Raw genomic sequence first — 23318 nt, forward strand, 5'->3', positions numbered from 1 at the left:
CTCGGCCACCATTGACCAGACGTTTTAAATTGGTGAGAGATCTGGAGAATGTGCTGGCCAGGGCAGCAGTCAAACATTTTCTGTATCCAGAAAGGCCAGTACAGGACCTGCAACATGTGGTCGTGCATTATCCTGCTGAAATATAGGGTTTCGCGGGGATCGAATGAAGGGTAGAGCCACGGGTCGTAACATCTGAAATGTAACGTCCACTGTTCAAAGTACCATCAATGCGAACAAGAGGTGACCGAGACGAGTAACCAATGCCACCCCATACCATCACGCCGGGTGATACGCTAGTATGGAGATGACGGATACACGCTTCCAATGTGCGTTCGCTGTGATGTCGCCAAACACGGATGCGACCATCATGATGCTGTAAACAGAACCTGGACTCATCCGAAAAAATGACGTTTTGCCATTCGTGCAACCAGGTTCGTCGTTGAGTACACCATCGCAGGCGCTCCTGTCTGTGATGCAGCGTCAAGGGTAACCGCAGCCATGGTCACCGAGCTGATAGTCCATGCTGCTGGAAACTTCGTCGAACTGTTCGTGCAGATGGTTGTTACCTTGCAAACGTCCCTATCTGTTGACTCGAATCGAGACGTGGCTGCACGATCCGTTACAGCCATGAGGATAAGACGCCGGTCATCTCGACTGCTAGTGATACGAGGCCATTGGGATCTATCACGGCGTTCCGTATTACTCTCCTGAACCCACCGATTCCGTATTCTGCTAACAGTCATTGGATCTCGACCTACGCGAGCAGCAATGTCGCGATACGATAAACCGCAATCGCGACCTTTATCAAAGTCAGAAACGTGATGGTACGCATTTCCCCTCCTTACACGAAGCATCACAACAACGTTTCACCGGGCAACGCCGGTCAATTGCTATTTGTGTATGAGAAATCGGCTGGAAACTTTCCTGACGTCAGCACGCTGCAGGTGTCACCAACGGCGCCAACCTTGTGTGAATGCTCTGAAAAGCCAATCATTTGCATATCACAGCATCGTCTTGCTGTCGGTTAAATTTTCGCGCCTGTAGCACGTCATCTTCGTGGTGTAGCAACTTTAATGGCCAGTAGCGTAGTTCTTTTGCAGTGTTGTGGCGACGAAAACGCTAAAGTACTTCCATTTCCTGGCGGTAATGGAATAGACTTCAGAGCTGATCGTTGCACTATTAGGGTGGACGTCATACACAATAAGCCTTTTATATTCCCGTAGACCATCGCTATGATTTTTCCGGCTGAAGGTGCGACTTTGAACTTTTCCTTCGAAGAATGGTGGTGTGGCGCCACTGCATGGACTGCCGTTGTGTTTTCGTTCCGAAGTGACGAGCACATGTTTGATTGCCTGTTACGATGTTCGACGAAAAAACTGTCATGATCAGCCTCATAAAGTGCAAGCAGCTGTGCACAGATTGTACTTCGTTGCTCTTATTGTAGTGTCCCGCCCACTCGTCTAATGTAGGGTCCTTAGGAAACCTTTCTCGGATCGCTAGACGACAATTGAAGCAAATCGTATTTATCAAATTTTACAACAGTAAGATAATTGACAATACTTTGAGTATTTACAGTGAGGGGTCGCAAACAAACAGCGACAAATACAAAGTCTCATCAGTATAGATAATGCCTAATACACTACTGGCCATTAAAATTGCTACAACACGAAGATGACGTGCTACAGACGCGAAACATAACCGACAGGAAGAAGATGCTGTCATATGCAAATGATTGGCTTTTCAGAGCATTCACACAAGGTTGGCGCCGTTGGTGACACCTGCAGCGTGCTGACGTCAGGAAAGTTTCCAGCCGATTTCTCATACACAAATAGCAATTGACCGGCGTTGCCCGGTGAAACGTTGTTGTGATGCTTCGTGTAAGGAGGGGAAATGCGTACCATCACGTTTCTGACTTTGATAAAGGTCGCGATTGCGGTTTATCGTATCGCGACATTGCTGCTCGCGTAGGTCGAGATCCAATGACTGTTAGCAGAATACGGAATCGGTGGGTTCAGGAGAGTAATACGGAACGCCGTGATAGATCCCAATGGCCTCGTATCACTAGCAGTCGAGATGACCGGCGTCTTATCCTCATGGCTGTAACGGATCGTGCAGCCACGTCTCGATTCGAGTCAACAGATAGGGACGTTTGCAAGGTAACAACCATCTGCACGAACAGTTCGACGAAGTTTCCAGCAGCATGGACTATCAGCTCGGTGACCATGGCTGCGGTTACCCTTGACGCTGCATCACAGACAGGAGCGCCTGCGATGGTGTACTCAACGACGAACCTGGGAGCACGAATGGCAAAACGTCATTTTTTCGGATGAATCCAGGTTCTGTTTACAGCATCGTGATGGTCGCATCCGTGTTTGGCGACATCTCGCTGAACGCACATTGGAAGCGTGTATTCGTCATCGCCATACTGGTGTACCACCCGACGTTATGGTATGGGGTACCATTTGTTACACGTCTCTGTCATCTCTTGTTCCCACTGACGGCACTTTGAACGGTGGACGTTACATTTCATGTATGTTACGACCCGTGGCTCTACCCTCCATTCGATCCCTGCGAAACCTTACATTTCAGCAGGATAATGCCCGACCGCATGTTGCAGGTATTGTGCGGGCCTTTCTGGATACAGCAGATGTTCGACTGCTGCCCTGGCCAGCACATTCTCCAGATCTCTCACCAACTGAAAACGTCTGGTGAATGGTGGCCGAGCAACTGGCGCTTCACAATACGCCAGTCACTACTCTTGATGAACTGTGGTATCGTGTTGAAGATGCATGGGCAGGTGTACCTCCACACGCCATCCAAGCTCTGTTTGACTCAATGCCCAGGCGTATCAAGGCCGTCATTACCGACAGAGGTGGTTGTTCTGGGTACTGATTTCTCAGGATCTATGCACCCAAAGTGCGTGAAAATATAATCACATGTCAGTTCTAGTATAATACACTGCTGGCCACCGTAAATGCAACACCCTGAAGGAAGCATCCGAATCAAGTGAAATTTACACCATGAGTTTGCAGCGATGAGATATGCAACTGATTAGAATTTCAGCGCAGACGCACATCACGCGCACCTGTTGAGCCACCTCATAGCGCCATTTAAGGCTTGGCGATTTCGAGGAGTGTACGTTCGGCAAGTGTGTTTTCCTTGTGGTTGTTTCACAAGACGATCAGTTATGCCTCTTAGACAATAGCGAACATCGTTTGATCAAGTATCCGAGTTCGACAGAGGAAGGATAGTGGCTTACCGAGATTGTGGATTATCATACAGAGAAATCGCTAGTCGTGTTGGACGAAACCAAACAACTGTAATGCGGATATGTGACCGTTGGATGCAGGAGGGTACGACGGACCGACGTGGTCGATCGCATTCACCTCGGTGCACCACTGCACGTGCTGATAGGCAAATTGTGCGCATGGCAGTGACTGATCGCTCAGTGACATCCCGAACCATAGCACAGCACATTGCGTCTGTAACGCATCATCCAGTGTCTGCGCGTACCATACGACGCCTTTTACAGCAGAGTGGTCTGTCCGCAAGACGTCCATTGCTTCGTCTACCATTGACGCAGAACCACAGACGTCTCCGTCGCCAATGGTGTGATGACAGACGGATGTGGACGGCAGAATGGAATGACGTTTACTGACGAGGCACGCTTCTGTCTGCAGCACCACGATGGTCGGATTCGAGTGTGGAGACACCGTGGAGAGAGAGGATGCTGGACAGCTGCATTATGCACCGCCACACTGGTCTTGCACCGGGTATTATGGTATGGGGCGGTATTGGATATTACTCTCGCACGCCTCTAGTACGCATTGCCGGTACTTTAAATAGCCCGCGCTACATATCCGAGGTGCTGGAGCCAGTTGTCCTTCCTTACCTTCAGGGCTCGGCCACAGCCATATTTCAACAGGATAATGCGCGAGCACACGTGGCACGCATTGTCCAAAGGTTCTTGGTCAATAACCAGATTGAAGTGCTTCCCTGGCCGGCTCGCTCTCCGGATCTTTCGCCGATAGAAAACATGTGGTCCATGGTTTCTCAACGAGTGACCCAGATTACATCCCCAGCTGCCACACCAGATGATCTTTGGCAACGTGTGGAAGCTGCTTGGGCTGCTGTACCCCAGGAACACATCCAACGTCTCTTTGACTCAATGCCGAGACGTGTGGCAGCGGTTATCTCCAACAATGGCGGCTACTCTGGCTACTGATTCTGGCAGGAACCACATGTCACAGACGTCTGTAAACGTAATCATTTGATACTTGGTCAACATGTTATCTACAAAATAAATTTTGTTGTGCTACCTCTTGTCTTTCTTGGTGTTGCATTTACGGTGGCCAGCAGTGTATATTTGTCCAATGAATACCCGTTTATTATCTGCATTTCTTCTTGGTGTACAATTTTAATGGCCAGTAGCGTACAAGTTAAATTAAGCATTCCCTAATTCGCTTCTGTAGCGTTCGTAGAACGGCTGGACTTGGCTGCGGCTAGGCGGGGCGGCGCTTACGGCCTCTACGCCTGGAGACCAATGTTGTTTCGGTGTCGTCCTACAAAGGGGTCGGTCAGCGTACTATTGGTTGACGTCGTCTCATAGCCCTCCTGCTCTAACTTTCTTGGCCGTCGTGGCGGCTCTGGACTTCACGCCGGAACACTTATGGTCTTCCGAAAGCGTGAGGTACCCAGCGGCCACACACCTCTGAGTACGCAGACTGGTGGAAGCGTGTGTGTGTGTGTGTGTGTGTGTGTGTGTGTGTGTGAGTGTGTGAGTGTGTGAGTGTGTGAGTGTGTGTGTGTGTGTGTGTGAGTGTGTGAGTGTGTGAGTGTGTGAGTGTGTGTGTGTGTGTGTGTGTGTGTGAGTGTGTGAGTGTGTGAGTGTGTGAGTGTGTGAGTGTGTGAGTGTGTGTGTGTGTGTGAGTGTGTGAGTGTGTGAGTGTGTGAGTGTGTGAGTGTGTGAGTGTGTGAGTGTGTGAGTGTGTGAGTGTGTGAGTGTGTGAGTGTGTGAGTGTGTGAGTGTGTGAGTGTGTGAGTGTGTGAGTGTGTGAGTGTGTGAGTGTGTGAGTGTGTGAGTGTGTGAGTGTGTGAGTGTGTGAGTGTGTGAGTGTGTGAGTGTGTGAGTGTGTGAGTGTGTGAGTGTGTGAGTGTGTGAGTGTGTGAGTGTGTGAGTGTGTGAGTGTGTGAGTGTGTGAGTGTGTGAGTGTGTGAGTGTGTGAGTGTGTGAGTGTGTGAGTGTGTGAGTGTGTGAGTGTGTGAGTGTGTGAGTGTGTGAGTGTGTGAGTGTGTGAGTGTGTGAGTGTGTGAGTGTGTGAGTGTGTGAGTGTGTGAGTGTGTGAGTGTGTGAGTGTGTGAGTGTGTGAGTGTGTGAGTGTGTGAGTGTGTGAGTGTGTGAGTGTGTGAGTGTGTGAGTGTGTGAGTGTGTGAGTGTGTGAGTGTGTGAGTGTGTGAGTGTGTGAGTGTGTGAGTGTGTGAGTGTGTGAGTGTGTGAGTGTGTGAGTGTGTGAGTGTGTGAGTGTGTGAGTGTGTGAGTGTGTGAGTGTGTGAGTGTGTGAGTGTGTGAGTGTGTGAGTGTGTGAGTGTGTGAGTGTGTGAGTGTGTGAGTGTGTGAGTGTGTGAGTGTGTGAGTGTGTGAGTGTGTGAGTGTGTGAGTGTGTGAGTGTGTGAGTGTGTGAGTGTGTGAGTGTGTGAGTGAGTGTGTGAGTGTGTGAGTGTGTGAGTGTGTGTGTGAGTGTGTGAGTGTGTGAGTGTGTGAGTGTGTGAGTGTGTGAGTGTGTGAGTGTGTGAGTGTGTGAGTGTGTGAGTGAGTGAGTGTGTGAGTGAGTGAGTGAGTGAGTGAGTGAGAGAGAGAGAGAGAGAGAGAGTCACCCGTCCTTCACCTCGACTGGAGTATCCACATGTTCCAACTCTGCAGTAGTCACATGTGCATGTAGCTGGTAGGCACGCGGGAAATCAGACAGGTTGCGCTACCTTTTTGCGATGATGACACGTCACCCCCAACGACTCACCGTGCTTTTTTTCCAGTCCTGTCTCCATAGACTTTCTGGCAATGCCTATGAATATTTGCGACGCTACGGTCTTCCACCAGAATAAACTGGGTTACATCTCGCTGCTTGGAACGCGCCTCCGTAGCCGACGCCATTTTGAAGTCTACGTACAGTGCCGCCATGTATCGGAACTTCATGAAACTGCAGGAGCCGAAGCGGGAATATTCCACGATGGCCCACAACAAATTCGCTTTTTTGTAACTGAAATTGGCCGAGAAAAAATGTGTTGCATTACATATTGATCGCAACTTGCGGATTCATAGAAAGGTGGCATGGAGTTGTGGTATCACAAGGCTTAGGCCTTGTGTTGCAATACCAAGACTTCGAATAATTGTAAGAACAGTTATTATTATTATTATTATTATTATTATCTTTCCTTTCTCAGACCTTAGGTCTGGTTCGGAATGAAAGTGACGCGGACCTTGATCAAGCGTCACTTCCTTTTAACTGTACGGTATATGTTACATTGCGTTTAGGAACTTTCGGGTAATTGAACATGTATCAATAATTACGGATTTCTGAAGTTGTATATATAAGTTTGGATGTAGCTGTATTGCATTGATGTACTGGTGGATATTGCGTGGTATGACTACTGTAGTTGAAAGTATAATTGGTATAATGTCAACTTTATCCTGATGCCACATGTCCTTGACTTCCTCAGCCAGTTGGATGTATTTTTCAATTTTTTCTCCTGTTTTCTTCTGTATATTTGCTGTATTGGGTATGGATATTTCAATTAGTTGTGTTAATTTCTTCTTTTTATTGGTGAGTATGATGTCAGGTTTGTTACGTGGCGTTGTTTTATCTGTTATAATGGTTCTGTTCCAGTATAATTTGTATTCATCATTCTCCAGTACATTTTGTGGTGTATACTTGTATGTAGGAACGTGTTGTTTTAAAAGTTTATGTTGTAAGGCAAGCTGTTGATGTATTATTTTTGCGATGTTGTCATGTCTTCTGGGGTATTCTGTATTTGCTAGTATTGTACATCCGCTTGTGATGTGATCTACTGTTTCTATTTGTTGTTTGCAAAGTCTGCACTTATCTGTTGTGGTATTGGGATCTTTAATAATATGCTTGCTGTAATATCTGGTGTTTATTGTTTGATCCTGTATTGCAATCATGAATCCTTCTGTCTCACTGTATATATTGCCTCTTCTTAGCCATGTGTTGGATGCGTCTTGATCGATGTGTGCCTGTGTTAGATGATACGGGTGCTTGCCATGAAGTGTTTTCTTTTTCCAATTTACTTTCTTTGTATCTGTTGATGTTATGTGATCTAAAGGGTTGTAGAGGTGGTTATGAAATTGTAGTGGTGTAGCCGATGTATTTATGTGGGTGATTGCTTTGTGTATTTTGCTAGTTTCTGCTCGTTCTAGAAAGAATTTTCTTAAATTGTCTACCTGTCCATAATGTAGGTTTTTTATGTCGATAAATCCCCTTCCTCCTTCCTTTCTGTTTAATGTGAATCTTTCTGTTGCTGAATGTATGTGATGTATTCTATATTTGTGGCATTGTGATCGTGTAAGTGTATTGAGTGCTTCTAGGTCTGTGTTACTCCATTTCACTACTCCAAATGAGTAGGTCAATATTGGTATAGCATAGGTATTTATAGCTTTTGTCTTGTTTCTTGCTGTCAATTCTGTTTTCAGTATTTTTGTTAGTCTTTGTCTATATTTTTCTTTTAGTTCTTCTTTAATATTTGTATTATCTATTCCTATTTTTTGTCTGTATCCTAGATATTTATAGGCATCTGTTTTTTCCATCGCTTCTATGCAGTCGCTGTGGTTATCCAATATGTAATCTTCTTGTTTAGTGTGTTTTCCCTTGACTATGCTATTTTTCTTACATTTGTCTGTTCCAAAAGCCATATTTATATCATTGCTAAATACTTCTGTTATCTTTAGTAATTGGTTGAGTTGTTGATTTGTTGATTTGTTGCTGCCAGTAGTTTTAGATCATCCATGTATAGCAAATGTGTGATTTTGTGTGGGTATGTTCCAGTAATATTGTAACCATAATTTGTATTATTTAGCATGTTGGATAGTGGGTTCAGAGCAAGGCAGAACCAGAAAGGACTTAATGAATCTCCTTGGTATATTTCACGCTTAATCTGTATTGGCTGTGATGTGATATTATTTGAATTTGTTTGGATATTAAGTGTGGTTTTCCAGTTTTTCATTACTATGTTTAGGAACTGTATCAATTTAGGATCTACTTTATATATTTCCAATATTTGTAGTAACCATGAGTGGGGTACACTATCAAAAGCTTTTTGGTAATCGATGTATGCGTAGTGTAGCGACCTTTGTTTGGTTTTAGCTTGATATGTCACCTCTGCATCTATTATCAGTTGCTCTTTACATCCTCGTGCTCCTTTGCAACAGCCTTTTTGTTCTTCATTTATAATTTTGTTCTGTGTTGTATGTGTCACTAGTTTCTGTTTAATGACTGAAGTTAATATTTTGTATATTGTTGGTAGGCATGTTATGGGGCGATTTTTAGCTGGGTTCGCTGTGTCTGCTTGATCTTTAGGTTTCAGATAAGTTATTCCATGTGTAAGTGTATCAGGGAATGTGTATGGGTCTGCAATGTAACTGTTAAATAATTTAGTTAGATGTGAATGTGTTGAGGTGAACTTCTTTAACCAGAAATTTGCTATTTTATCATTTCCAGTGGCTTTCCAATTGTGAGTAGAATTAATTGCTTGGGTGACTTCATGTTGCAAAATTGTCACTTCAGGCCTATTATTATTATTATTATTATTTCCTTCACTTTCTCAGACGTTAAGTCCGGTTAAAAATGGAGTGACGCGGACCTTGATCAAGCGTCACTTCCTTTTAACTGTACGGTATGTGTTATATTGCATTTAGGAACTTTCGGGTAATTGAACATGTATCAATAATTACGGATTTCTGTAGTTGTATATATATGTTTGGATGTATCTGGTAATAAATGTTGTGTATACTTGTGATCTGTATCCAGTTGTGTTGGTTCTTAGGTTTGTTGCTTGGTAATAACAGAACATGAGGTGTCTATTAACTTCATCTGACCATCTCATCCTCTGTCTTTGTTTTCCTTCTAGGGTGGTTGCAGGAAGCATATCCTGCAAAACACCTCTATTTGGATTTAAATCATTTTCCAGTTGGCTAGCAGTGTCGTTACCATTGTGGGCGGGCATAGGGTTCAAGCGTCGTCCCCGACCATGACGGCGCTTGTCCGAGGCTTCTTTAGTTCTGTCCTGAACCAACTAATCACACTAAAAGGAGGGTTAGCCCTATTAGTGGTTTGTTCTTTTCGTCGCCTTTTACGACTGGCAGAGCATACCGGAGGCCTATTCTTTTCCCGGGCCTCCACGGGGATTATTATTGTTATTATTATTATTATTATTTTCTTTAAGTTTGTTTTTGGGTTTTCAGAAATAGTGTGTGAAGAAAGTTTATTTATGTTGCATATAACGTGGAAGACGTTGCCCAACGATCACCACGAAAGTTCGACGTAGCGGCAAGTGGGCAGGGAATAAAACGAATGCTGCAAACTACCGCGAGCCATGGAAGAGTCTGGGCCGGAGGGGGTCGAGCTTCCTAGGTCGTTGTTGGACAACCTCAAAGGAAGAGATATTCTGCTTTCTCTTTGTAAACAGATCGATCGAGTCTTGAAAGGTTCATGTAAAACGTATAGGCGGGTGACACATTGGATGGGACCCGATGCCTGTAATACTTCCACAGTTATTAAAAAGTTGTTAAACGGCAAAACCAATAGTTCATTTATATAGACAAAAAGTAGTAAAGATATAGGAAAAGAAAAGTTGCGGCGTCAGAACGAAAAGCGATACATCGCTCAGCAACGAAGGAGGACGTAAACAGCGGGCGTTACGTGGTGAAAACAATCAACTGATAAAATAGTAAGTGTAATTAAACATAAAGCCTCGTAACACTGCAAGTGTCAGTGAACTGTTTTATCATTTAATTAACAAAACTGTCTAGATCCCTTTTTTTATTAATTTCTTTTACAAGTTTCGGCTGAAAAAAGATCATTAAATTAGGGGTCAGTTACTACCACGAGAGTCAGCTGGTGTACGTCTTTGGAACGGCTGCGCTTGATCGACGAACGAGCACACAAATGATGTGGTTAAAAACAACCAGCGACATGTCTGCGGGGCGCGAGGCTATGGTTTTTACGCAGTTAATCTGATATCGTGTTGCAATACCACACAAACAATAGAGTTTCTTTTACAAGGCACGTTTCTTCTCTTACGCCACAACACGTCCGCATTGGCTGGTGTTCAGAATTCAGCAGCGCGTATATTTAACCGCATACGACAGCCGGTTGCGGAGATTAGGGACAGAGTCTCCTCTGTCATTCGTCTCGACGCCTTCTAAGTTCTCTCTGTTTTGTCTTCCAAATGGGTCGCGCACGCGGGCAGGTGTGTGTGTGTGTGTGTGTGTGTGTGTGTGTGTGTGTGTGTGTGTGTGTGTAGACGATGAAGGGAAAATTAGCACTATTTACATACTTTTGAACCTTGGCCAACCCACAACCACCGACATCATCAACACCTTAGCTGCAATTTATATTTGTACTCCCTGTACCTAACAATTTTTACACATTACTCGATAGAAGTGAAAATCTAACGTGATTCGTACTTCTACAATAGAAGCATTTTCAGCACATGAAATAGAAGTTTTAATCATATCGAAAGTTTTGAAGATGGTGGAGTTGAATAAATCGAAGAAGGCTGGCAGGCAGTATCATATAACAATAAAAAATACAGTAAATTACGTATTATATCAGAATTTACTTTTGTGCTTCGTTCCTGCTCGGAATATGGTCTTAGTAGCACGAAAAAGCTGCTAACCGTTAACGGGAGTCTTTGTGCTTTAATTTAGAGACGTATATCTATTGCGTGCTGGGCCTGTTACAAGTTCCTAACTCGATTATTCTCTGAAGTTACTACAGTACAATTAATCAAGAGAAATTGCAAGGAAGCTGAGAAACTAATGTAGAGGGTATTACTATCTCCAGTAAGTGGTTAATGTCCTGAAATACCTGAAGCGTAGTGTGCAGGCTTTTTGTGACTAAACGCCTGCCGCAGAAACATTCAATAGGACTAATTGTGAACATGTGTATTTCAGTACCCGAATAAATGTGAACGGAAGAACACCTCGGAAGACATGTGTAAGCTAAAAGCTATCCACAGCTCTAGCGTTGGTTTGAACTTCGTACTGTTTCAGTAGGCATGGTTCTGTTAGAGGTAGTATGGTATTGGCATTATCCCAGTTTTGACCTGACTTTCCCACGCAATTATAGGACCTACAATCTAACGTGCGCTCCAAGCCACGATGCAGCTTCGCACTTTTCACACTAACAAATCACTGCATTGGTGAGAGACATTGCTGGCGTCATAAAAAAAAATCACGACCGACTGAACCCCAATTCTATGGACTTTGAGTCTACACTGTTGCTTACTTATCCGCTGCGTGACACGTGTGCCACATGAAATCGAAACATTAGCAAAGGTATATACAGGGTTATTACAAATGATTGAAGCGATTTCACAGCTCTACAATAACTTTATTATTTGAGATATTTTCACAATGCTTTGCACACACATACAAAAACTCAGTTTTTTTAGGCATTCACAAATGTTCGATATGCGCCCCTTTAGTGATTCGGCAGACATCAAGCCGATAATCATGTTCCTCTCACACTCGGCGCAGCATGTCCCCATCAATGAGTTCGAAAGCATCGTTGATGCGAGCTCGCAGTTCTGGCAAGTTTTTTGGTAGAGGAGGTTTAAACACTGAATCATCACATAACCCCACAGAAAGAAATCGCATGCGGTTAAGTCGGGAGAGCGTGGAGGCCATGACATGAATTGCTGATCATGATCTCCACCACGACCGATCCATCGGTTTTCCAATCTCCTGTTTAAGAAATGCCGAACATCACGATGGAAGTGCGGTGGAGCACCATCCTGTTGAAAGATGATGTCGGCGCTGTCGGTCTCCAGTTGTGTCATGAGCCAATTTTCCAGCATGTCCAGATACACGTGTCCTGTAACGTTTTTTTCGCGGAAGAAAAAGGGGCCGTGAACTTTAAACCGTGAGATTGCACAAAACACGTTAATTTTTGGTGAATCGCGAATTTGCTGCACGAATGCCTGAGGATTCTCTACCGCCCATATTCGCACATTGTGTCTGTTCACTTCACCATTAAGAAAAAATGTTGCTTCATCACTGAAAACAAGTTTCGCACTGAACGCATCCTCTTCCATGAGCTGTTGCAACCGCGCCGAAAATTCAAAGCGTTTGACTTTGTCATCGGGTGTCAGGGCTTGTAGCAATTGTAAACGGTTAGGCTTCTGCTTTAGCCTTTTCCGTAAGATTTTCCAAACCGTCGGCTGTGGTACGTTTAGCTCCCTGCTTGCTTTATTCGTCGACTTCCGCGGGCTACGCGTGAAACTTGCCCGCACGCGTTCAACCGTTTCTTCGCTCACTGCAGGCCGACCCGTTTATTTCCCCTTACAGAGGCATCCAGAAGCTTTAAACTGCGCAAACCATCGTCAAATGGAGTTAGCAGTTGGTGGATCTTTGTTGAACTTCGTCCTGAAGTGTCGTTGCACTGTTATGACTGACTGATGTGAGTGCATTTCAAGCACTACATACGCTTTCTCGGCTCCTGTCGCCATTTTGTCTCACTGCGCTCTCGAGCGCTCTGGCGGCAGATATCTGAAGTGCGGCTTCAGCCGAACAAAACTTCATGAGTTTTTCTACGTATCTGTAGTGTGTCGTGACCATATGTTAATGAATGGAGCTACAGTGAATTTATGAAATCGCTTCAATCATTTGTAATAGCCCTGTACTTGTGTGATGTGTAACGCACTATCAGTAAGCATGTACGAATATTGTTTGAAAGACATGCGAATGTATTTGTTCGCTTGAAAATAGATGTATAGCCGAAATACACCAGTAGTGGTTTCAACACAGACACATACCAATCTTGTCGGTAATGTCATCTTTCAATTTTATTGAAGGTTAACCCTTAAGCCTCCGTGCTATTTAGTTTCCATAATGCTGCGCATAGTACTGTGTGTGTGAACACACAGTGCACCGAGACTCCTATGGGCCTGCGCAGCCGACGACTCTTTCATGTGCCAATGTCAACACCGCGACATCGGCAACTACGACTGAAATGGGGACGTGACAGGCGGCACCGGAAGTTGGCGCAGTGGTAGAGCGTTGCATGGTCTGATGAATCCCCATACCTTCATCATGCCGATGGGAGGGCGCGGATCCGCCGTCTTCCATTGTAACAGCTCCTTGACACCTGTAGTACGGGACGGAGGTACGCTGGCGGCGGCTCTACTATGCTCTGGGGAACATTCACGTTGGCACCAATTAGTCCAGTCTCCAATGGACACCATGACGGCTAAGGAGTGCCGTACACTTGTTGCAAACCGCGTACACCCCTTCATGACGATCATGTTTCCCTACCGTCAACAAGATAATGTACAATGTCAGTAGGCCAGGAGTGTGATGGAGTGATTCGAGGCACACAGAGGCGAGTTCCAATTGGTGAGCGGCCCCTCTCCCACCAACAACTCCTCAGATCTGAAACTGATCAAACACACCTGCGATGTGATTGAACATGGCGTCAAAGCTCGTTGCGGGGGGCACTACGAATGTAGTGCGGAACAATACGTTGAGAATGTGGGTTTCGCGAGAGGCGTGCCAGAGAGAAATCCCTGCAGTCGCACTATCCTCTGTGTCCTCGGTGGCTCAGATGCATAGAGCGTCTGCCATGTAAGCAGGAGATCCCGGGTTCGAGTCCCGGTCGGAGCACAAATTTTCACCTGTCCCCGTTGACGTATGTCAACGCCTGTACGCTGCTAAGGGTGTTCATTTTATTGCAATTTCATTCTAACCAGCTGTTTGGTCAAAGATGGTATCTGTTCTTTCGGACAGGTCCGAAAGAACAGATACCATCTTACAAGGGAACCTCCCAATCGCACCCCCCTCAGATTTAGTTATAAGTTGGCACAGTGGATAGGCCTTGAAAAACTGAACACAGATCGATCGAGAAAACAGGAAGAAGTTGTGTGGAACTATGAAAAAATAAGCAAAATAAAGAAACCGAGTAGCCCGTGTGCAAGATAGGCAATATCTAGGCAAATGTGAACAGAAGAGCGCCGTGGTCCCGTGGTTTGCGTGAGCAGCTGCGGAACGAAAGGTCCTTGGTTCAAGCCTTCCCTCGAGTGAAAATTTTAATTTTTTTATTTTCGGTTTACATGACAAACTCATATGTTTTCATTACTTTTTTGGGAGTGACTATCACATCCACAAGAAAACCTAAATCGGGCAAGGTAGAAGAATCTTTTTACCCATTCGCGAAGTGTGTAAGTTAGGTGGGTCGACAACATATTCCTGTCGTGTGACGCACATGCCGTCACCAGTGTCGTATAGAATATATCAGACGTGTTTCCCTGTGGAGGAATCTGTTGGCCTATGACCTTGCGATCAAATGTTTTTGGTTCCCATTGGAGAGGCACGTCCTTTCGTCTACTAATCGCACAGTACTGCGGCGCGGTCGCAAAACACGGACACTAAACTTATTACAGTGAACAGAGACGTCAATGAACGAACGGACAGATCATAACTTTGCGAAAATAAAGAAAGTAAAATTTTCACTCGAGAGTAGACTTGAACCGAGGACCTTTCGTTCCGCAGCTGCTCACGCTACCCGCGGGACCACGGCGCTCCTGAGTTCACACTATCCTTGATGTTGCTTATCTTGCACATGGGCTATTCAGTTTGTACATTTTGCTTATTTTTTCATAGTTCCACACAACTTCTTCCTGTTTTCTCGATTGATCTGTGTTCAGTTTTTCAAGGCCTACCCACTGTGCCATCTTATAACTAAATGTGAGGGGGTGCGATGGGGAGGTTCCCTTGTTAGTATAGAATTACGAGAGCTCCAGGATTACACTAATAACACCGATTTCATAACTTCTAAAAAGGCCTGATTGGCGCCAAATATTTGGCCGTTAAGGAGAGAGAAATCTGTCTTCTACATGCCTCATATGGATTGGAAGAATTTCTTTAATGTGAAAATCCGTAAATAAAAATGAATGTTCAGTAAATAACTTTTATTTCACTGAGTTTCATTTCGGTATAATCACTGCGGCATACGGCACTGCGGAGAGACTTTTAGAACACCCCTTATAACGTAAAGAAACTCGAGCCCGTACGGAGTTCAGGAGTACAATTAGACGCCGCGATGTGGTACAGCGAACACAAAGGAAGGGTTGTCTGTACCACGTGTCGTCACTCTGTATTGGTCACGGGGACAGTGGATGTTGCGGAACCGAAGTTTACGGCGGCGATTCGCCAGGCTCGGCCAGTCGTCAGCCGGAAGGGCGGAATGCGTGCAGCGTGCGTTGTGCGTCTGCGGCGTGAGTTAGCGCAGGAGACGCGCTCCGGCGCCCACGCGTGGCTGTCACATCGACACCGGAACGCCAATACTTCGCCGGCCCCTCCCTATACCTATACCTATCAACAACACTCTCCTCCATTGTAGTAGCACTCCAAGCACGTAACTCACTCTTTCCGGATACAGGGCGGGAGCCACTTCGGTTCAAGTCTGCTACTGACGTGGCGAACACGGCAAGTGCCGCAACAGGATTTGTAAGGTGTCAGGCAAATTTAACACCTTCCATGAAAACCCTGACATGATAAGCAAATCCAGCAGTATGTCACATAGCTCCGAATAAATCCTGACATTAAATTAACCAAAGTAATACGATTAACGAGTGAGCAAATGGAATACCATGGACTAACCCAAGAAAGCCTAAATGCATGTCATACCTTCCCACCGTGAAAGAGACGCAGTTCCGAGGGGAGAAACGAGAACAGAAGCCGAGAGCAGAACTGTGTTAAGCTAGAAGGCCCTACGATAAGGGACGGACACCCACGTCACCAGCCAACCACCAGGACCACCCCCCCCCCCAGCCCATGTTAAAAGATAGAGCCCTCCAGAAGAACAGCATAGATCTTACGATAACACTAAAAGGGCCACACCAGCTGCAAGTTTTAGCGTGAGACTTTTTCGCGTCTGTTATGTTGCAAACGATAAAAACATTGCCCCACCACGAAAAGTATAACGTTTCTCATTGGATAGACAGAATTTTTGTAGGCGGAGCTTAAGGTTAACACTGAGACCCTGATTGGTCAGGTGAAAACACAGCCAGATAGTTTTTTTTAAACCAACTTCGGTAAATTGTAGTAAGGAGAAGTTAGGAGGGAGTTTCTTCCGAGACAGCGAGCTGTATGGAGCTGCGTCGCCCACCGCCCCCTGACTCTGCCTAACCAACGACAAGGTAACCAACGCACGCGATGCCGCATAGCAGCGCATAAGGCTTCACTCAGAACTGCAGAAGTCTCATCTCTTACATCCCCTTTTTAAGTAATACTAGTGTAGATCGTCAATTAAATCTCATAGTGTTGACATTTGCTACTTTAAGTAAAAATCTGAAACGCGATGATTTTTCTGTTATATAATTATTGAGAAGCCGCATCAGCCACTGTAATTTACGACAAGTTACATAAGTAATTAAAGATAATTGAGGGTCACTGTAGACCATTTTGATAGTTTTCTCTTTTGTGAAACTTAATTTAAACCCAGATTATAGATGTGATATGGCATAGGTCATCCTTCGATCCATTGTAGAACTTTGAAACCCACTCAGGGAATATTCGTTCACATTTTTATTGAACGCAGTTGGTTTTTATTATCCTGTATTAAAACATTTCCTTTTATCAATATTGCAATTTATAAACAATGTTTTGTGAGTAGAATAAAATTTCCAATGGTAAACTTAACTGCTTTTTCGACGTTATTTTACCAGCTAATTAAAAATAGGAAAGCCTTGAACCCCTTCCACTAAATTTAGTTAGTATTAAGATTCTTTTACAGGGAGTGCAGTGGAGCTGACGCTGAAATCATTAAGTATTTGGTTATATCATCGCTAGTCTCAATGAACTCTTCTGAACTCTACATGTCATGTGTGGTCTGGCGTCTCCTTACCAGCAACAGGTCCCAGGTTCAAACTAGTCAATTCCCTAAAAAACATGCTCAGAGCGTCGTTGCGCGAAAGTGGTAGGGAGACACGACTTAGAACAGACAGACACCACGTAGAATGTTAGAGATTTCTCAAAAACTTGGCTCAGTGGAGGAAGGGTCAAAAAAGCGGACCTGTCTCCGCCTATCCGAAGACACCCTACGGTTTCTGAAAAACGGTCGAAACTTTCGAGGTACTGTACAGGGTGTTTCGAGAAGGACTTCACAACTTTAAAAATTCATCTAAATTTATTGAAAGGAGATATAAAACAGGGGTTAGTATTATATCGTAGGGAAACACCGGGTTTTTTTACCTTCAACAAAATATGATGTATGTGGCTTCCGTCCTCCTGCACACATCCCATCGGAAGTCAATTTCTTCCCAAACTCGCTGTAGCATTGCACGTGTAACTTGCTCAGTGGCGGCGTAAATGATTGCTCTGAGTTCAGCTAGGGCGGCTGCTGTGGCGGAGCGGTTCTAGGCGCTTCAGTCTGGAACCGCGCTGCTGATACGGTCGCAGGTTCGAATCCTACCTCGGGCATGGATGTGTGTGATGTCCTTAGGTTTGTCACGTTTAAGAAGTTCTAAATCTAGGGCACTGATGACCTCAGATGTTAAGTCCCATAGTGCTCAGATCCATTTGAACCATTTTTGAACCATGGCTGCGGTTACTCTTGACGCTGCATCACAGACAGGAGCGCCTGCGATGGTGTACTCAACGACGAACCTGGGTGCACGAATGGCAAAACGTCATTTTTTTCGAATGAATCCAGGTTCTGTTCACAGCATCATGATGGTCGGATCCGTGTTTGGCAACATCGCGGTGAACGCACATTGGAAGCGTGTATTCGTCATCGCCATACTGGCGGATCACCCGGCGTGATGGTATGGGGTGCCATTAGTTACACGTCTCGTTCAGGCCTTGTTCGCACTTTGAACAGTGGACGTTACATTTCAAATGTGTTACGACCCGTGGCTCTACCCTTCATTCGATCCCTGCGAAACCCTACATTTCAGCAGGATAATGCACGACCGCATGTTGCAGGTCCTGTACGGGCCTTTCTGGATACAGAAAATGTTCGACTGCTGCCCTGGCCAGCACATTCTCCAGATCTCTCACCAACTGAAAACCTCTGGTCAATGGTGGCCGAGCAACTGGCTCGTCACAATACGCCAGTCACTACTCTTGATGAACAATGGCATCGCATCGAAGCTGCATGGGCAGCTGTACCTGTACACGCCATCCAAGCTCTGACCCAATGCCCAGGCGTATCTAGGCCTGAGGTGGTTGTTCTGGGTACTGATTTGTCAGGCTCTACGCACCCAAACTGCGTGAAAATGTAATCACATTTCAGTTCTAGTATAATATATTTGTCCAATGAATACTCGTTTATCATCTGCATTTTTTCTTGGTTTAGCAATTTTAATGGTCAGTAGTGTAATTCAGTGCCCAGTTATTCCGGAGTGCAGATTCTTTTTGCTACAGCAGACGTTTAATGACACCTCTCTTTTGTTGTGGAAGATGGTATGAGTGCTTATGCAAAAGTGGTTCAAATGGCTCTGAGCACTATGGGACTTAACATCTTAAGTCATCATTCCCCTAGACTCAGAACTACTTAAACCTAACCAACCTAAGGACATCACACACATCCATTCCCGAGGCAGGATTCGAACCTGCGACCGTAGCAGTCCCACGATTCCGGACTGAAGCGCCTAGAACCGCATGGTCACCGCGGCCGGCAGTTCTTATGCAAATACCTGCCAGTACGAGTGACTTTTCGGAAAGCTGTAGGCTTCGTCGTTAGTGGAACGGCTAGCAGGGTAACAGCATAGCAATGCTGTGACATGCAGCAACACGCAGTGTTGTGAGTCGGGGAAGAAGAGGAGCGGAAGGCGGAGGAGGAGAGTAGGCGCGGCCAGTGACCTGCGACCCCGCTATCTGCCGGACAGATACGACGAACAGCCAGCGAGGGCCCCAGCACCACGCGGAAGTCGCAGGCGCGGCGAAACATCACACGAACACACTGCAGCTCTGTCTCGACTGCACTGCCTGCTTTATTTATGGCCGGTTTCAGTTACACGCTAATACATTAAGTTGCAAAATAATTTATTGTACACACTGCATCATTCTACCAAACCCCCTCCCAACACACACACACACACACACACACACACACACACACACACACACACACACACACATAGTATTTACACTCTTGAGAGAAAAGACGCAAGACGAAGGATTTATACAAACTGGTCACTAATTGATATTCTTGTTGGGATGACTGAAAATCCACAAATGTAAACTTTGGCGGCTGATGGATGAACGTATGTTGTCGCAGCATAATATCACCACACATATGGCAAGGACAGTAAATAGAGGACGAAACCTGGTAGTCAAAGGGAAGGCAGGATTCGGTTACGATTGTGGACGGGGCCGTAATCAGTTAATATTGTTTGCCTTTTACAGTTACACAAAATTTATTTTAAACCAGTAATTCCAGACTGAACAATAAATAGAAAATACCACACGTTATTAATAAAGGAATAAACAACTGTGTAGATAATGTTTTCAGTTACAATTTAGCATATCACCATTAAATGAAGATACAGCAGATGTTTTAAAAACAAGCCACTGTAATCTGGGCACAAGGCCTTACATCCCAGGAACGGCAATAAATTAAGCATTGTTTAAAACTCGCTGCAATTTACAACTTACAGGTATTGAAATATTAAAGGTAAGTCGCCAGAAACACAGCAGAAGCTATCAGACACCAAGAATGGCAATAAAAGTTTTAAGGCTTACTGCTAAAATACAAATATCAAATTAGAATTTTAAGGCAAATGACCACAATCACGCCTTACACGCCAGGAACGGCAATAATACAAAAAATTTAGAAACCTGCTGTAAAACAGCAAATACAAAAGCAAAGGTTAATTAAAAATCAAGCAACTGATGGTAAACTTTGTAACAACTCTGAACATGCACTGAACACTACACTGCTAGATTTATTCCAGAAGGCGACCAGAACTACTAAGCAGACATATATAGCCTTTAATGTGGGCATTACAAGATATTGTAATACATAATACAATAATAAAACACAAAGACCAGTCCACAAGTTCCTTAAAGGGTACTGAGGCAGATTATACTCGCAGAAGGCGTGGACTGAAGGAGCATTACACTGAACTACTGGCCATCAGACCTCCTTTAAGAACACACACGTCTTACAAGAACTAAGGGGCTACAGACGGTGCTCCAGGAATCGACCTCTGAGAAGGTCCGGCAACAAACACTTTCACGAGCGATGAGATAGGCAGCCTAGAGTTGCATTCACTTCACAAGATGGTAACTCAGACTAGTGGCAGTCCAAGGAATGACTAATGATAATCTTGCTGAAGCTACCTGAAGTCCGATAAACCAAATGCAACGACGCAACAATACGCCAAAGCCGGAAGCGGCGGTCTACACTACGTCCCCAGAACACTGCGCTTAGAGCGCCCGGGACGAGAAAGAAACCACCACCACCACCACCACCAACACCATCACCGCCCGTACACTGCCGTAGTAATAAGAAGTCGTGGAAAGCTAATCCGATGCGCCTTCCCCAAGCACGGATCAAAGACGCCGGTTGGAGTAATCAGCGAATCGACCGACATTTGAAAGGCGCTATGCCACTATTCGACGATGTTTTCAGGAGTGGTCAACCATGGCCAAACAGTGTCAGGAAGGAAGAGGTCGACCTAGAGAGAGGACAAGTTGAGGACCGAGAGATCGTCAGAGAGGCACTCAGAGCCGCGCAGTCGTTGTCGTCGTCGTCGTCGTCGTCGTCGACGATTCGACGTGCAGCTGGTGCTTTAGAGACAAGGGTCATTAATAAGCTGTGCTCACGGAGCCCCTGCGCTGATTACCATTGACCTCTACACACCAGCAAGTCCTTTTGCAGTGTTATCGGGCACATTCGGTCTGGAATCTCAATGACGGGAGTAGTTTTGTAGACTTCGCCCTATTTGCGTTGCAACGTAACGTTAGGTAATCAACTTATTTGATTAACCCGTGAAGGACACAGTATACCGTACATTAAATATACGGGTAACTACCAAAAATTACTTGCCGAGCCTTTTAAGGCGCATTTTTAGATGGAGCCTGCAGCAGTTAAATATTTGTGTGTGTTAGATGATGCTGGATGCTTGTTCTGTGAAAAGAAGACACGAAACTAACGTCTTCATGGCACAGAGCTAACGCCCCAGTATCATCCTACCAACAAATTCTGCATCCACCATCTGAAGATGATCTTGAAAATGCTTGAAAGCATGTTTATGAAAACCAATTTTAAATAAATGACTGGTCGCAGTTACATGTAGTTTTCCAATGCTCCTTCACCGCATTGCAATTCGTTCAAATCATTCGGTGACTGTACTAACAGCCGGCCGGAGTGGCCGTGCGGTTCTAGGCGCTACAGTCTGGAACCGAGCGACAGCCACGGTCGCAGCTTCGAATCCTGCATCGGGCATGGAAGTTTGTGATGTCCTTAGGTTAGTTAGGTTTAATTAGTTCTAAGTTCTAGGCGACTGATGACCTCAGAAGTTAATGCGCATAGTGCTCAGAATCATTTGAACTGTACTAACAAGACTCACATGCTCGTAGAATGCGCAACATGGGAAAGGAAAATCATTTCTACATCAATCAAATCGTCTAACAGTAGACTTTCCCACATAGCCACCATTCTACTTTCTTTAATTTGGTCATCTAATGAAGAGCTTCTTACATTTTTCTTCTCTTTTTACAAGCTGCCCAGATATCTTTGTAGTAATAACGCAGCACTAGAAGCTTCATTAACACTTTTCATATTAATATGGATTAAATACACTACTGTCCAATAAAATTGCTACACCACGAAGATGACGTGCTACAGACGCGAAATTTAACCGACAGGAAGATGATGCTGCGATATGCAAATGATTAGCTTTTCAGAGCATTCACACAAGGTTGGCGCCGGTGGCGACACCTACAACGTGCTGACATGAGAGAAGTTTCCAACCGATTTCTCATACGCAAACAGCAGTTGACCGGCGTTGCCTGGTGAAACGTTGTTGTGATACCTCGTGTAAGGAAGAGAAATGCGTACCACCACGTTTCCGACGTTGATAAAGGTCGGATTGTAGCCTATCGTGATTGCAGTTTATCGTATCGCGACATTGCTGCTCGCGTTGGTCGAGATCCAATGACTGCTAGCAGAATATTGAATCGGTGGGTTCAGGAGGGTAATACGGAACGCCGTGCTGGATCCCAACGGCCTCGCATCACTAGCAGTCGGGATGACAGGCATCTTATCCGCATGGCTGTAACGGATCGTGCAGCTACGCCTCGATCCCTGAGTCAACGGATGGGGACGTTTGCAAGACAATAACTATCTGCACGAACAGTTCGACGACGTTTGCAGCAGCATGGAATATCAGCTCGGAGACCATGGCTGCTGTTACCCTTGACGCTGCATGACAGACAGGAGCGCCTGCTATGGTGTGCTCAACGACGAACCTGGGTTCACAAATGGCAAAACGTCATTTTTTCGGATGAATCCAGGTTCTGTTTACAGCATCATGATGGTCGCATCCGTGTTTGGCGACATCGCGGTGAACGCACATTGGAAGCGTGTATTCGTCATCGCCATACTGGCGTATCACCAGGCGTGATGGTATTGGGTGCCATTGGTTACACGTCTCGGTCACCTATTGTTCGCATTGACGGGACTTTGAACAGTGGACGTTACATTTCAGATGTGTTACGACCCGTGGCTCTACCCTTCATTCGATCCCTGCGAAACCCAACTTTTCAGCAGGATAATGCACGACCACATGTTGCAAGTCCTGTACGGGCCTTTCTGGATACAGAAAATGTTCGACTGCTGCCCTGGCCAACACATTCTCCACGTCTCTCACAATTTGAAAACGTCTGGTCAATGGTGGCCGAGAAACTGGCCCGTCACTATTCTTGATGAACCGTGGTATCGTGTTGAAGCTGCATGGGCAGCTGTACCTGTACACGCCATCCAAGCTCTGTTTGACTCAATGCCCTGGCGTATGGAGGACGTTACTACTGCCAGAGGTAGTTGCTCTGGGTACTGATTTCTCAGGATCTATGCCCCTAA

Source organism: Schistocerca americana, chromosome 2 (assembly GCF_021461395.2).
Source record: "Schistocerca americana isolate TAMUIC-IGC-003095 chromosome 2, iqSchAmer2.1, whole genome shotgun sequence".
In the NCBI taxonomy this organism is placed as follows: Eukaryota; Metazoa; Arthropoda; class Insecta; order Orthoptera; family Acrididae; genus Schistocerca; species Schistocerca americana.